This window comes from Dromiciops gliroides, chromosome 5 (assembly GCF_019393635.1).
Source record: "Dromiciops gliroides isolate mDroGli1 chromosome 5, mDroGli1.pri, whole genome shotgun sequence".
Taxonomy (NCBI): Eukaryota; Metazoa; Chordata; class Mammalia; order Microbiotheria; family Microbiotheriidae; genus Dromiciops; species Dromiciops gliroides.
Window position 1 is genome coordinate 187183499 of NC_057865.1, and position 16795 is coordinate 187200293.

At 36.5% G+C, this 16795-nt stretch overlaps 1 protein-coding gene across 1 annotated transcript in view; it reads left to right on the forward strand.

Moving 5' to 3' along the window:
* The window catches only part of RERG (RAS like estrogen regulated growth inhibitor), a 115646-nt gene that overhangs the window by 75478 nt on the left and 23373 nt on the right, over positions 1 to 16795 (forward strand). The gene's annotated exons all lie outside the window — the stretch shown is intronic.

The following is a 16795-nucleotide window of genomic DNA, read 5'->3' on the forward strand; positions in this document are numbered from 1 at the left end:
TATTAGGCTTCTTTTCAATTTATTGTTCAAATTATTTGTTTTGTAGCCTTTATGCTATTTCTTTATCATCTGTGTTTTTCCAAGTTTACAGAGTTTCTCATATCGATGATTTGTAGGTAGGTTGGTCCTTTTCTCTCTTAGGTCTTTTTTATTTAGTAAGAATCAGAGCAGTATTTGTTCACTATTTAAATTAAATTTATATCTTAAGCCCTCTTCATTAATTTATCCAAGAAATATGAAAACATGGTACCATATTCATTTGGGTTAAATTCTCTTAAATGCAAAGAAATGTCAAGTCAGTTCTATTATAAGTCTTTGCATTTATCTTCATCTTTTTAATTATTCGTCTTAGACAGATTTTAGAACTAATTTGTATCCCCCGAGTGTACCTAACTGCATGAGGGCGCCGCCCAGAATCCTGCTAGGTGGTTGATGTGTAAGGACAATCTGCCTGGGGCATCTGTCACAGCAGTGATTGCCAAGATTGATTTGTCTTCTGGGTAGCAAAGAAAAAAACCAGTCTAGATGGAAATAATATGTCTTGGATAATCCACAAAATGGATAATTTTGTAGATTTATGATGTTGATCAAGACATTTGACAGCTCATCTATTCACAAATATAACTAATGCTATGTATCTTACACATATCACAAGAAACTCAATCTATATGTGCTTATTTTAAGATCTTGAGAAGAAAAAAATCAACGAATGATGTTACATTAATTCATTAATCACTTCAGACCATTTTTACATTTACTCAGATCTGTAGATTTCCACTATTTCCTTCAAAAACTCTTCTGGCATTTTAGGTGACAGATTTCCTTTTTCATTCTTGGCTTTTTTCCCCTCTTGCCATATAGCAATTGTCTGAATGTTTTTAGTCCAAGAGGATCTTGAGAAGCCCTTACCAACTAGTTAGTTATCTCTAAATAGCTGTCACCATGAACAAGTCCCTTAACATTCTGAGGTTTCATCCATAGAATGGGGAAACTGGACCAAATTATCTCTAAGTTTTCTTCTAGCTCAAAAAGTTTCTTTCACAAACAGTTATTAAGTGCACACCTTAAATTCAATGGATTCAAGTCACTAGGCACTGAAGAACTAAATATTAGGACACTTAAGGAGCTAGTTGATATTGTAGCTGAGCTATTCTCAGTGAAAACTGGAGAACAAGAAGAGGCACTATAGGATTAGAGAAAGGTTAATATAGTCATACTTCTTTTTTTAAAGGGGGGAATGGTTTCAGTTTTCAGTTATAGGCAGCTGAGCTTGACTTCAGTGACTAGCAAAATTCTCAAATTTATTGTTAAAAGAATGTGAGCATTTGAGAAGCAGTCATACTTTTAGTGACAGCATGGTTTCATCAAGAATAGGTCATGTCAGGGGCAGCTAGGTGGCACAGTGGATAAAGCACCAGCCCTGGATTCAAGAGGACCTGAGTTCAAATGCGGCCTCAGACACTTGATACTTACTAGCTGTGTAACCTGGGCAAGTCACTTAACCCTCATTGCCCTTAAAAAAAAAAAAAGAAAGAAAGAAGAAAAGAAAAAAAAAAAGGAATAGGTCATGTCCCAGAGTTCAAGTCCAGTCTCTGTGTGACCTGGGGTAAATCACTTTACTTATCAGAAACCTAGGTATAGATATGTATTAGTACAGAAAGTTAGACTTGAACCATGAAAATACAAACATCATTCCAAAAGTCATGCCAAAAATATTATTAGAAAATAAAAGCAAGAACTTAAAATAGATAAATATTTAGAAAATATAAAATAACTATATTAACAGAACAAGAAACACAGAATCTAAACAACTTGATCTCAAAAACAGAAATCAAACAAGCCAAAAATGAAATCCCAAAGTAAGGAATGGGGGGTGGTACCAGATATATTTATAAACAATTTCCATTAAATATTTTTAAAATAGCCTCTATATTATATAAATCACTTGCAAAAATAGAAGTAAAATATATTTTACCAAATTCCTTCTATGATACAAATATGGGACATAAGACAATTCCTGGAGCAGAAGAACCCACAAAAGGAAGGGGTGGGATCATTTTCCAGCCAAAGACGGCTTAGAAGGTTGGCAGGAAAGGTCTGTCGTACCAGGGTGAGAGTGGGTTACAGACCTGGGCCACACTGCACAGACCCAGCACAGCCCCAAAGAATCAGGCCTCTGGAGTCTTGGAACCAGCTGTGGCAACAACTACTTCTGGAGATAAATATGGATCTGATTCCCAAACCAGGGAGAGAAAGCAGAAAACAAAACCTTTGGATTAATATCACTAATAAACAGTGATTCTAGAATATTGAAAAGAGACCATAGTAATATATTTAAAACTTCTTTCCTAATACTAGATTGGATTTCTACCAGAAAACATTTAACATAAGCAAGACCATAACAATAATAGATCATATTATTTCTACATGGCATGGTGGATGGAATCCTGGATATAGACTCAAGAAGAACCGAGTTTGAGTCCTGCCTCATACTTTTAGTAGTAGTGTGGCCCATGGCAAGTCATTTAACCTCTCCCAGCCTTAGTATCCTCATCTGTAAAACAGGGATCATCATAATACCTATTTCACAGAGTTGTAAGGATTAAAGGAGATGGTATAAGTAAAGTGTTTTGTAAACTTTAAAGCAGAATATAAATGTTAGCTCTAATTATAATGTTAGTAACAGAAAAAGTTAAAATGACATCATTACATAACTAGATGAATAAAAAGCCTTTGACCAAATGCCACATTCATAAATGTTTGCAACACTAAAAAGCAAAAGAATAAATGGAGAGGAAGTAGTATTGTGTTTTGGAAAGATTGCTGAATTTAGAATCACAAGACCAGATTCATATTGTGGCTCTGCCCTTTACAATTGGTGTGACTTGGTGCAGGTCACTTAATCTCTCTGGGATCTGTGTTTTCTCATTTCTGAAATGGAGAAGTTTAAGTAAATGGTACCTGAATTCCCTTCTACCTCTAGATCTACGAGCCTATGAACCTATAAATTTAAATGGACTTTTCCTAGTTTGACCAACAATATCTAAAATCAAAAGCTATTATAAAACACTAGATGGAGGTATTTTGAATGGAACTTCCCTATTATTTTTTCCTGGATTTTGTTATTGTTATATCAAAATATGGACTATTTTTGTGGATTTGTTTTGTATTCTAACACTTCATTAAAGCTATTGATTGTCTCAATTAGTTTCACTGCTGATTCTCTGGGGTTGTCTATGCAAAGGATCATGTTATCTGCAACTTCCATTACTTCTTAGCCAATGGTTATACTTTTTTTCTTTTCGGCGGGGCAATGAGGGTTAAGTGACTTGCCCAGGGTCACACAACTAGTAAGTGTCAAGTATCTGAGGCCAGATTTGAACTCAAGTCCTCCTGAATCCAGGGCCAGTGCTCTATCCACTGCTCCACCTAGCTGCCCCCTAATGGTTATACTTTTTCTTTCTTTTTCTTGTCTTACTACTTTTATTAGTATTTCTAGAACTAATACTAACAAAATTCATTTACAGGGACAAAGAAATCTAAATTCTTCAAAGAAATCATGAAAAATGTAGGAATTAAAGAATACTTCCAAACCTCATTTTATATTATAATGCAGTAATGATTTTTTAAATGGTACTAGTTTTTAAAAAATAGAAAAGTAAATGAGATAAGCAAAATCTGAAGTAGTCAATCTCAATAATAATAAAACTCATTAATTGGTAAACCTGAGAACATAAACTACTTGGAATACTCCATACTTGACAAAAGATCTGGGAAAACTGGAAAGTGATTTGAATTAAATTATATTTATCCAGAGGTTCTTAACCTAGGGTCCATGAACTTGGTGCTTTTTAAAAATATGTTTTTATAACCATGTTTGCTGTTGTTGTTCAGTTATTTTCAGTCATGTCCAACCCTTCATGACCCCATTTGGAGTTTCCTTGGCAAAGATACTAGAATGGTTTGCCATTTCCTTCTCTGATTCATTTTACAGATGAGGAAACTGAGGCAAACAAGAATAAGTGACTTGTCCAATGTCACAAAGCTGTTTCAGGGCAGTTAGTGGCATGATGGATAGAGCACTGGGCCTGGACTCAGGAAGACCTGAGTTCTAATGTGGGTTCATTTTCCTCAACTATAAAATGAGCTGGAGAAGGAAATGGCAAACTACTCTGTTATCTTTGCCAAGAAAAACCCAAATGGGGTCATGAAGAGTCAGACACAACTGAACAATTGATAACTGTATTCCAGTCTAATTGATTTTCTTGGTAATCTTGTGTATTTTATTTTATGTATTTAAAAATATTATTCTGAGAAACAGTTCAAGGACTTCCCCAGACTGCCAAAGGATTTCATGAGATGAAAAGAAATTAAGAACCCCCGGTTTAGGCCAGTATATTACATCTCATGTAATATCCATTACTAGTTCTTGTCATTTCTCTCTCTACAACATCTCACACACAACCCATTCTCTCTATTCACACAGCCACCAATCTAATTCAGTTCCTCATAACTTCTTGCCTATATTATTACAGTAGTCTCTTAAACGAACTCCCCCAAGTCTCTTCCCACTTCAATCCATCTTCCCCACAGCTACCAAAAGTGATTTTTCCTAAACATAAGTTTAACTTTGTCACTTCCCTACTCAATAAACTTCAGTGGCTCCCTCTAGGATCTTATATAAACATCTCAGATTTGCATTTAAAGCTCTTTACAATCTTTTTACAAATTACATCCTTTCACATGTTCTATGAGCCTTCAAGCATACTGGCCTCCTTGCTGTTCCTCATATCCTAAACTCCATCTAAGAACTCTATATCCACACTGGTTGGCCTCCATTCCCCAAATGCTTTGTCTTCTAGCCTTCTCTTAGTTTCCTTTTAAGCATCTTTTCCCTTGCTTGCTTTAAGACCCAGTTCAAGTACCACCTCCTGCAAGAGGCTTTTTCCAGTCTCCTCCTCCCCACCAATACTTATTAATACCTTCCTCTTTAATGTTACCATGAATGTATTTTGCATGTATCTTATTTTGAATGTAAGCTTCTTGAGGGCAGAGACTGTTTTTTGCTTCTTTTCTTCTTGTGCTTAGCACAGTGTTTAGCATATAGTAAACAATTGTTGAATTATTGAGTCAGCTTATCTGAGGTAGTTTTGCATTTTCACTTCTAATGGCTATTTCTCAAAGATTAAATTTTGTTAGTTTTGAATGAACCTAAATAGTTTCTATTTGGACAAGGTTGTCCAGGGCCAATGGACAGATTTCCGCAGGTAACACGAGCTTACATATTTATAAATTGAAGTTTATATAGTCTTAACATTTTTCCTAACATTGCTAATAATTAATATCTTCTCTGATGGAAAGCAGAAAGTTACTTGTTGGTTTGACCTAGGCAGAATATTCTTATCCAAAAAAAGAATGTTTTTTTCTATATCCTGATTATTACCTTAAATGTTCAGCCCATTTTGCTCAGAGAGACATGATCTTACTTAGGTACAAAGAAAAGAGGATGTTACAAAATGCTTTTTGTGCTGAAAACAAACTTTTTTTGGTAAAAAGTATGTTCATTTTTAAAGCCATATTTTAATCTTGTGAAACTGTACACCAAATCCACATCACAGATCATTTTAGCCTTTGTGGTCACCAGCATAATTATGCACTGCAAGTTAAGGTTCAAGGGTGGAGGAGCCCATTTTCTTAAAATAAGAATTGGCCTGAACTTCTATCCCCAAGCTGAACTGAAATAAATATAAACCTTTGCTGAGGTTTCAGGAAATTTGGCTTCTGAGCTGACAAGGATTTTTTTTTTTAAGTAGAATGCCAAGAGGTAAAAGTGTTGTGTATCTGGTTGATTGTTTTGTTCTGTTTGTTTTGTTCTGGATATATAACAAATTCAGAAAACAATTTAAAATCCAGGAAATGAGGCCATTATGATAATGTTTCTAAGTTGATTTGCTGCTGAGCCCATCCAACTATATTTGGATAGCATGCTTATCCAAATAATAGTATAGTTATTAAAGGCCAAATCCCCAGAGGCAAACAACTTGGGAGGCCTCCTGTCTAGAAACCCAATGCCTCACCCTAGCACATCCACTTACTTGAATGCAATATTTAAGCAATCGCATATACTCCATATATCAGAGAAAGGACAGTTTATCTCATCAAATTATACCAAGGAATAGCGAATCAAAACACTGATTCTAGAGTACTTAAAGTTTATTATCTATAAAGATTTTTCTTCACTTAATAAGCAAAGTGGCCTTTCTTTCAATTTGCTCAACATTTCATATTTCTCATAGGCATCTTTGATGCAGTAGAATGATCTCTGAATATGTAGTCCAGAGACCTGCATTTAAATCCTGGCTTTGCTACTTAATCCCTATGAATTTGAGCAAGCCATTTAATTTTACTAGACCTCAGTTTTCTCATCTTAAAATAAGAAGGCTAGATAAAATGATCTCCTTTCAGCTCTAAATTCTGAAAATATGTAAAAACATGAAGCTATTCAATAACTTCCTAATAGTTATATACTAAAGGGTAACAAAATATTCTTAAAAGTTCCATTTGTTACATTCAGTGGGCTATCTTCAAACAAAATAGTAACAATAAAAGTTTTTAAGTAGATATGTCTTCTGTGACATTTAACTAATTTAATTGTATTTTTAAGTGGGTAGGACTAAATTTTATGGCATGGGCCTGTGAGTTTTAATAGGCTCACAAAGAATCAGACAATATTGAAAAAGACAACAACAATAATAAATATTTTTCCAGGGCTATGCTCCAGCCACGGATCTCATTCCATCATGTCTCAGTGATAGGTATGAAATCAAATTTGCCTCTTTGCATCCAAGCTTCTGGTTCACCTTGCTTTTTCCTCACATAAAGGACTGTCCCAATACTTCTAGGTCCTTCATATTCTTTTTCCTATTGAGAAGAGTAACACCTGGGGGAATGGAAGAAAATTGGAGGAGGGGAAGGGCAAGTGGTAGAAGTGAGAGAGTATGTCAGAATGTTAGGTGTGCTAAGCTTAAGAGAGAAAATCTTCCCTGTTCACCAGCTCTACTACCACTACCACAATCGTGAAAGTATTCTGTCTTCTGATTTTTCTGGGTACTCTTTCAGGTTCTTCTCTCTACTCAATTTCTACATGGTCTTAAAGTTATTTGTATGTCTTCACAAGTAGCAACTCTACTGTCATCAAACTTTGTATCCCCAGCATCTAACACAGTTACCTTATATAGAACAGGCATTTACTAATGCTTTTTTTAATGAAAATGAATTCTCAGGTACCCAGGTAGTAGTCAGTGTTACTATTGCATTATGGAGGGAAGACCTCTTTTCTTTTGTCTTTTTTAGAAATATACAAGCATGAAAATGATGAGATATTTTTAAGAAAAATTCAGTTTGAAGACAGTTTCATTTCTGTTGCTTATCACATTCTTTGTGTTTGATGTCATCTTTTCTCTCATTTGCTGGAGTTTTGCACGAGGAAAAGAAAGAAGCTTTCTGTCCTCAGAGTTTGTTTTCTCATTTTCTGAAATTCAGATGCTCTCTGGTTGCCATGGAGGCTGGCCATGTTCTCATGGTTAAGGAGAAACAAGTCCAGCCATATTAGGGATTGAATGATGATAGTAAACATTTGGGGCTCACAAATTATACTTCTCAGAGTTCTCCTTAGAGACCTTTTCTCCTTGAGTTTTAAACATCAGTGCAAATTCAGAAAGGGAATTCCATTTACATTGAACTAATTAGTTTCCAACCAAACCATTAAAATACATTTTGTGGCATTTGGTTTCCAAAAAATCTTGGGACCCATTGCATTTAAAATTAAATTATTAATATTTTCTTCAGGAATAAATGAGCTGATCCAAGTATATTTGGATCATTAAAAATAAGGATGTACCTCAGATCAATAGAATAAGTATCTTCTGTGTTAAATCATTTCCATTAGTCAAAAACAGGTATCCCTGAGGTGGTGGTGGTGGTGGTGGTTTTGTAATGAGAGGTTCCTGTTTACTCTGACATTAGTTGGGATTTGATGGTGAAATCCACAGAGGCAATAAATGAATGTAAGGAATGATAGAGGATATAATGGCAGTAGTAACCAACCATTGAGGAAAGGCTTGTTATAACTACCAATTATGCTGCTTTAATGTTGTGATACTTTAGTGGCTCTGTTATCCCATTGATGAGGATACCCTGTCCAGTGATACACATTGCAGTGCATCCAGGCCTACCTATTCTTATCCATGACCTCTCATAAATCCTCCACAGAGGATCCCCCAAAAATGCCAGGGACCATCCTCTAGTTCTCTTGACATTATATGAATAGTAGTTGAGCACGGGCTATCAAATTACCCTTTGTTTTTGATAAATAACTGACACATCTGTTTTTCTAGTCATATGCTTTTAAATCTTATTTTTATTGCTTTTTGTGAGAAATTTTCATCTGTACTCACGCACCTTTGGGAGACTCTTGAATTTAACTCTTCAGAAACTGCTGTATTCTAGGACTCACAGACAGTATCACCAAAAGATTGTGGTCATGAAAAAGATAAATCTTCTTTTCCCACTTAAAATTATTTTATTTTTCCAATTACTTATAAAGATAGCTTTCAACATTCATTTTTGTAAGATTTTGAGTCCCAAATGTTTCCCTCCTTCCCTTCCATCTCCTCTCCCCAAGATAGCAAGCAATCTGATATAGTTCATATATGTACAATCATGTCAAACATATTTCCACGAGTCATGTTATGAAAGAAGAACCAGAACAAAAGGAAAAAACCACAAGAAAGAAAAAACAACAACAAAAGTGAAAACTTTATGCTTCCATCTGCATTCAGACTCCATAGTTCTCTTTCTGGATGTGGAGAGCATTTTCTATCATGAGTCTTTTGGAGTTGTCTTAGATCATTATATTACTGAGAAGAGCTAAGTCTTTCACAGTTGATCAGCACACAGTGTTGCTGTTATTGTGTACAATATTCTCCTGGTTCTGCTCACTTCATTCAGCATCAGTTCATATAAGTCTTTACAGATTTTTCTGAAATCTGCCTGCTCATCATTTCTTATAGCACAATAGTATCCCATTACATTCATATACCACAACTTGTTCAGCCATTCCCTAATTGATGGGCAACCCCTCGATTTCCAATAAAAATATAAATCTTTATTTCATAGAGAAGCATGGACATTAAAATCATGAGACAAATTGCCAAAGGCAATTTAGCCTGCTCTAATTTGTCAGTTTAGTTCTGAGACCCACTCATTGTCTATTCCTCACTGTCTGTCTAAGATATATTTAGGAATGAACTAGTTCGATGGGCTGTCCATCCATATTATAGTCTAGACAGTTATAGCATAGACTTTAGGTCATAATGTAGACAATAGACATTTTTTTATCCTCTTGGTTTTTACTGTGTGGATAATTAGACCAAATTCTTTTCGTGGACCTCATTTAGAAGACTAACATGTTTCAGGGCGTAGTGCAAGACAGTATCACCTAAAAACATGATTATCTGGAATACCTTTCCATCTATAGGGAATTTCTTTTCCATTTGAACTCTGTACTAGATATTCAAATTGATGATGCCAGATACCTTTGGGAGCATAATCTCCCTGTTTTATTTCTTGCCAGGTATTACCAATCAGATCATTGTCTAACAAAGTTATATCACTTGTTACATCCAGGGAATCTTGTATAATTTTGATGTATGCATGGGAGTTGCCTTTTTGGAATGTTATAGAATATAAGATCCCTAAGGGCAGGAATCATTTCTGTTTTTATCAATTTATTTCCATTACCAAATATAGTACCTTGTACACAGTACATCCTTAATAAATGCTTATGAGAAGATTCATTTGGAGACCTTTTTTAAAAAGGGTTTCTCTTTATGGAAAATACAAAGGGATCTTGTAGTCCCTACACCTTTTAGTCACTTGTATGATGATAAAGGTATGATCTTCTGCAGTATATTCTTGACAAAAGCCTTCCTCTTCCCTTTTCATGCTCTGATTAAGGATGTCCTCGTTGAATGTGTAGATTTTGTAAAGATTTTTGTAAGGAAAGTAGATAAATGGCCTTTTGGATAACAAAAATGCGTGAGATTTTTCCCAGCTTGGTAAAAAATAATCATAATAGCTAAAATGTATATAGTGATTTAAAATTTGCAAAGGATTTTACATATATAATTTAATTTAAGGGTTTTTAATCTAGGCTCCATAAAAAAGTTAACATTTTCATAACTATATTTCAATATAATTGGTTTCCCTTATAATCCTGTGTATTTTCTTTGGTACATTTAAAAACATTCTGAGAAGGTATCATTATACAGTGAAAGAGGTCCATGGTGCAAAAAAAAAAAAAAAAAGGATTTATTTTAATTAGAGGCAATTAGGTGTCAAGGTGATTGGAGTACTAGACGTAACATCAGGAAGCCCTTGATTTTGAATCTGGCCCCAGACACTTGCTAACTGTGTGACCTCTGGGCAAGTCACTTAACTTGTCAACTTCAGTTCCCTCATCTATAAAATGGGGATCATGAGTTTGTGATGATGACCAATTGTAATAACATGGAAAATGCCATATAAGTGTTGGTTATTAGTATCTTTCCTTCATATATCTTTAGAGTCATTCCCCTCAATCTTCTCAAAACTATTACCACGGATAGAATGGATCTCTTCTATGTAAAACTTGGTTTAGTCCCAGTTGCTATTGGTTTTCTTTAGTGCCATTTCTACTTCCTCATACAAAACATCTGGGACTACTATGTTCCAGTCCAAATGCAGTAACTCCATTGGCAGTAACAGCAAAAAAGAAATTTTTTGGTAAAAAAAATCTTTATGGATCATGTATCTTCATTTCTCATGTGTTATTATCCATCTAATGGGATCATCTGGCACATAGTAGGTGCTTAATAGATGCTTGTTCTCTTCCTTTACCCCATCCAGTTTCATTCCTAAATACCCTCTTGAATGACTTTGCTCAGTTGGTTCTCTTACAAGATTTCCTGTAAATCTGTTTTTCCCTCCACTACTTCTTAGTGATTGATGAAGCAGTTTTTCTAGTCATTCACCAATCCTCCTCTGGAAGATAATACAGCTGAGTTTGTATTCTAAATTGGTGTTGCCCTTCACTGCCATCTCTTTCCAGTTGGCAAGTAAATCTAGTGTTGAGTGATTATGTAGGTTTGCAGGCTCCCTTGGTCTTCTTGTTATAGTCATTGATTTACATCAGATATACTCCTTTAGGAAAAAGTGATGATTTGTTCTGATATCTATCCTTCTCTCTCTCTCTCTCTCTCTCTCTCTCTCTCTCTCTCTCTCTCTCTCTCTCTCTCTCTCTCATTGCAGAGTGGCACAAAAGGAACAGAATCAAGTGGTTTTTAACCATCTAGAGAATTTACATAGTTGTTGGCATTCTAAGTATTAGTTCCTAATCTAGTGATCAGTGAATGAGCAGACTACTAAAAATTGAATCATATTAATACTGATAGTCTCATAATTGAAAACACAAGAAGGAAGCTGTAATTGAATGGAAGGATGTCTCATAGGTTCCCTTGGGGGAAAAAACAAAAGGAGTTCATGGAGTTGGTTTTCTTACATACCCACAGGCAAAAAGAATCATTTCATATGACATTTTGTCAACAAAAATTGTAGTGCTCATGATAAGTTTATGCAATAAGACTACCATGAAAACAAACACAAATTATTCACCATCTTTGCAGTAGAGAAAGTCTACAAAAAATAATAAAACAAAAACTTTATAAAAGTATCCAAAGCAAAAATTATTCATATTTGTTTCAAAGGCTTTATTTGTCTTCTTTTTCTTTTAAATTGAAGATAGGGTTGGAGGGAAAAAATGCTTATTATTTTAAAATAAAACAAAATATAACAAAGTCCTCCAAAGCAAATCACCATATACTTTGCTACTTGGTGATTCAAGTCCAAAAAGAGGGCATGGATGAGGATGGCAAGGAGTACTGGAAAATATGGTTATAGAGATGAGACGCCCTAAACTCATGAATTACACAGAAGATTCATGTCTATATATTATTTATTTGGTAAAATAATAAGTATGCTCTTTGCATGGCATGCACCATATAACATCACACACACACACACACACACACACACACACACATGAATTGATTCTATTTCAGAAGATAGTAAGTGACTCATTACTGATGTGGGAGTCATTCCTGAATTAGCTACCCATACAATACTACTTGTTAGAACAAAGATCAAAATTGGTATAAACATGCCCAGCTCTTCCCCCGTTCTTAACAAATCTTCCCTTTACCTTACCATGGCCTCAAGCTGTCGTCCTGTACTTATCTTTTTTTTTTTCACAGTCAAACTCTTAGAAACATCTGTCTGTACTCGTTGCCTTCATTTTCTCACCTTCAACTCAGCTTTTAACCTCTTTCCATCTGGCTTCTGTCCCCAGTTATCAAATTGTAAGTACTTGTCCCAAGGCAGTGTTGTTGTTATTTGTCTTTTGTTCTTGAAGAGGACCGTGACATCAGGGTGATGTCATGACTTGCACTAAGTTGTATTTAAGTGAGGCAGAGCTATGAAAAGTCATGAACCTCACTCTCTTCCAGAGCCATCTGGGTCCAGTGGCCAGATATATAACAGGACAACTGGAGATGGCCCTGGATATTTAAGATAATTGGGGATAATTGACTTGTCCAGGATTACACAGCTAGTAAGTGTCAGAGGTGAGATTTGAAGTCAGGTCCTCCTGACTTCAGGGCCAGTGCTCCATCCACTGTGCCACCTAGCTTTCCCAAGGTTGCCAATGATGTTAAGCCCAATGGCCTTTTATGTTGTCATCCTTTTTGAACTCTCCATAGCATTTAACTCTGTTTACTATCCCCTCTTTTTGAATACTCTAGCTTCCTGACCCTAACTTGTTTTGTTTCTCTTCCTATCTGTCTAAGCAATCTTCCTAAGTATCTTTGCAAGATTATTAGACATATCCTACTTCCATGTGTGAGTACCTATCCCCAGGATTCTGTCCTAGGTCCTCTCCTTTCCTCTTATCTCTGGGTTTTCATGACAAAACTGTTTTCAAGTTTTCCTTCTACTATCAGACCACTCCTTAGTCTTCTTTCCTGGATCATCATCCATATTATGCCCCCCTTAGAGTTCTATGCTAGGCTTTTTTTCTCTTCTAAACTGTGAGATTTAAAATTGGATATACGAGCATTAAACTTCCCCTTTTAACTTTTCCCACATATATATATATATATATATATATATATATATATATATATATATATGTCTCCCAGACCACTAAGAAAAAGAAGCCTCTGAACTTTAATCAGTGGGGGATTAGTTTTTATTGTTTGGGAATTAGACAACAAAAGGTGATATCAATTAGGGAAATAGGAAAGTAGAAATACAAATGAATAATCTTAGATCTAAGCTTAGTCTATATTCCTTTATAAAACTCACCAAATCCCAAACTGCCTGCCAGGCCAAGAACCAGCACCGAACACCAAATGCGTGCGCTGCCACGGAAAAGCCAGAGAGAGACCAAACTTCCGTTCCACCCTCAGTTTTAAGCTGGCATGCTGGAAGTTCGTGGACTCCACCCCAAAAGGGAAGTCCTTCAAAAGCCACTTCAGTAGCATGCGCTCAACTCTCAAATGATTCAGCTAAAACTTCCATTTTTTTACCACAATACACATTCTCTCAGTAATCTCATCCACTTGCATGGGTTTAATGATCATCTCTATTTAAATGACATATATATATACATATAAATATACATATATGTATACATCTATATACTTATACAGATATCAATACATATAAAATTAAATATCTAGCCACAGAGCTTTGGTTTCATGTCACTGATTGCCTATTAGTCATTTCAAATCAGGTTTCATGGAGACATCGTAAACTCAATATGTCCAAAACTAAAAGCATAGTCTTTCCCCACCAGACCTTCCCCTTGTTATGTTTAAAATCTAATGTGGGTCCTTACCTGCCCCCCCCCCCCAGTTTGGGGCAGGGAGGGGGAACTAGCTAAGATTTACTGATAAATTCAGCAAGAGTTTAGGCTTTTAAATATTTATCAAAGTGTATTAAAAGTTAGTGAAGAGGGCAACTAGGTGGCACAGTGGATAGAGCACTGGCCCTGGAGTCAGGAGTACCTGAGTTCAAATCTGGTCTCAGACACTTAACACTTACTAGCTGTGTGACCCTGGGCAAGTCACTTAACCCCAATTGCCTCACTTAAAAAAAAAAAAAAGTTAGTGAAGAGAGAGAGGATGAGAACAGATCTCTCATAGAATGGAAAACCCTAGCTTAGATCTATGCGTGATAGCCAGAGAGAAAACCTCACCTTTTCTGCCACCACAAGTCAATTCCGGAACAAAAAAGAGAGCCATCCAGGAACTCAGCCTCACCGTCCTTCTTCCTGTCTCCCTCCCCGAAAGTGGAGGTCCTTCAAGCTCATTGGTTGAGGGTGGTCTCCTATTGATGTCACAGTCCATAACCTCTAAGAACAATACCCCACTCAGGACCAACAAGGCATGGTTTGATTTTATCAATCTTAAGTAGGTTCTCAGTCAGTTTCTCAGTCTCACCCAGTTCAATCAATTCCAAATCAATCTTCAGGTGGGGCCCCCTGGGCGTCTGTCAAATCCCATTATTTTATCACACATCCCATCCTTCTAGTCTCCCAGATATTTAACCCTGGCATTGTCCTTGATTCTTTACTTAGTTACCAAATCTTGCCATTTCTGTCTCCATAGCTCTCTCACATCTGCATCTAACCCCTTCTTCCTAATCACATAGCTGCTACCTTAACTGAGAGGCTCATAGCCTCATGTTTCTTTGCAAGAGATTGCTAGTTGGTCTCTTTGCTTCAAGTCTCCCACAGTTCCAGTCCATCATCCAGTCCCTGCTGCCCACATATTTTTCTTTTAGTCCAGAAAGATAAGTATTTCTTTAAGTACTGTACAAATGTTAAAGAAATATTAAACAGTTCAGTCCATTACTCCTTTATTCAGACAATTGCAGTGATTTCCTGTTGCCTCTAGGATAAACTACAATTTTTTTTAGCTTTTCAAGCATTTCACACCCTAGCCCCAACCTCTCTTTTCAGCATCATTGGACATTATTTCCCTATTTTCCCCCAGCCCACCAAGGTATGCTATCCAGCGAAACTGGCCTTTTTGTTCCTTGCACATGACATTACATCTGCCATCTGTGAACTTTTGCAGTGGCAACTCCACATGCCCAAAATGCACTCCCAAGCCAAGATGATGGAGCATAAGCAGTGACTCCTTGGAGCTCTCCCCCAGATCCCTTCAAATCCCTTCAAATAATGCCATAAGACAAATCCTGGAGCAGCAGAACCCACAAAAGGATGGAATGAGATCATTTTCCAGTCAAAGACAGCTTAGAAAGTTTGCAGAAAAGGTCTGTTACACCAGGGTGACAGTGGAGCACCATGTAGACCCAGCCCCAGCCCCAGAGAACCAAAACGCATCCCCTTCTACTTCTGCCTTATAGAGTCCTCTTCATTTAAGATGAAGTGCAGGCACCATCTTCTACATAAGCCTTTCTTGGCCCTCCCCCTGCCTTTCTAAGTTTTAGTGCCCTCTCCCCTAATCTACCCTGTATTTAACTTCTTTGTGCATATTTGTATTTATTTACTTTATATTTATGCTGCATATATTTTATATGTACTTATCTTCTTAATTAGAATGTAAGATCCTTGAGAGGCTGAATTATTTAATTTTTTATTTGTATACCCAAACATAGGGCTTAGCAAATAGTTGGTGCTTAATAAATACTCACTGGAGCAGCTAGGTGGCGCAGTGGATAGAGCACTGGCCCTGGATTCAGGAGTACTTGAGTTCAAATCTGGCCTCAGACACTTGACACTTACAAGCTGTGTGACCCTGGGCAAGTCATTTAACCCCATTGCCCCACAAAAAATACATACATACATACATACATACATACAATACTCACTGACTGTTTGACTGAATAGCTTCCTAATTTTTCTCATTGTCTTTGGTTTATTTTTTTTTCCTGTAGTCCATTCAAGATACAGCTGCCAAATTGATGCCTAAAGCACAGATCAGACCATTTCATATCCACCTGTGTGGCTCAGGAAATTTCAATGAGTTTTCATCTCCCCCCCCAAAAAAAATACAAACTTCTCTCTTTAGCATTTAAATCCCTTCACGATCTCCATTTACCTCCTTTCTAAAGTGTTCTATGCAATCCAGTCCCACTGGTTTCTATGACATTCCCTCTTCTTCTACTCAACCTTGGCACAGGCCATGCCCAATGCCTGAAATGCTCTTCCTCCTCATCCCAAATTCTTGGAACCAAAAATGATGTCAGAGATTAACTCAAGTGCTACCTCTTGCAAGAAACCTTTCCTCCTGATTAGTGTGCCCTGTATCTTGAGATCATTTTCTGTGTGTGTATATATATATATATATATAATATATATATATATGTAGTTTGTATCTGCTTCTCCATGAAGAGTGTGCCTCCCCCTGCTCCCTACCCCAGTTACCTGTATATAAACTCCATGAGGACAAGAACTGTCTCTTTTTTGTATTTACATTCTCAGTCCTTAATGCATTGGTTAGCATGAAATAAACATTTCATAAATGCTTAATAATTACTTATCTAGGCTAGTCCTTGGAAACTAGACACTGCCTATTGGCAGGAGTGTCCTACAAGCCTCATGACAGAACCTGCCAGAGAATAGGCCCTTGTGGCATAGCCTCTAAGGACCCAGAGTCACTTCTCTTCTAGG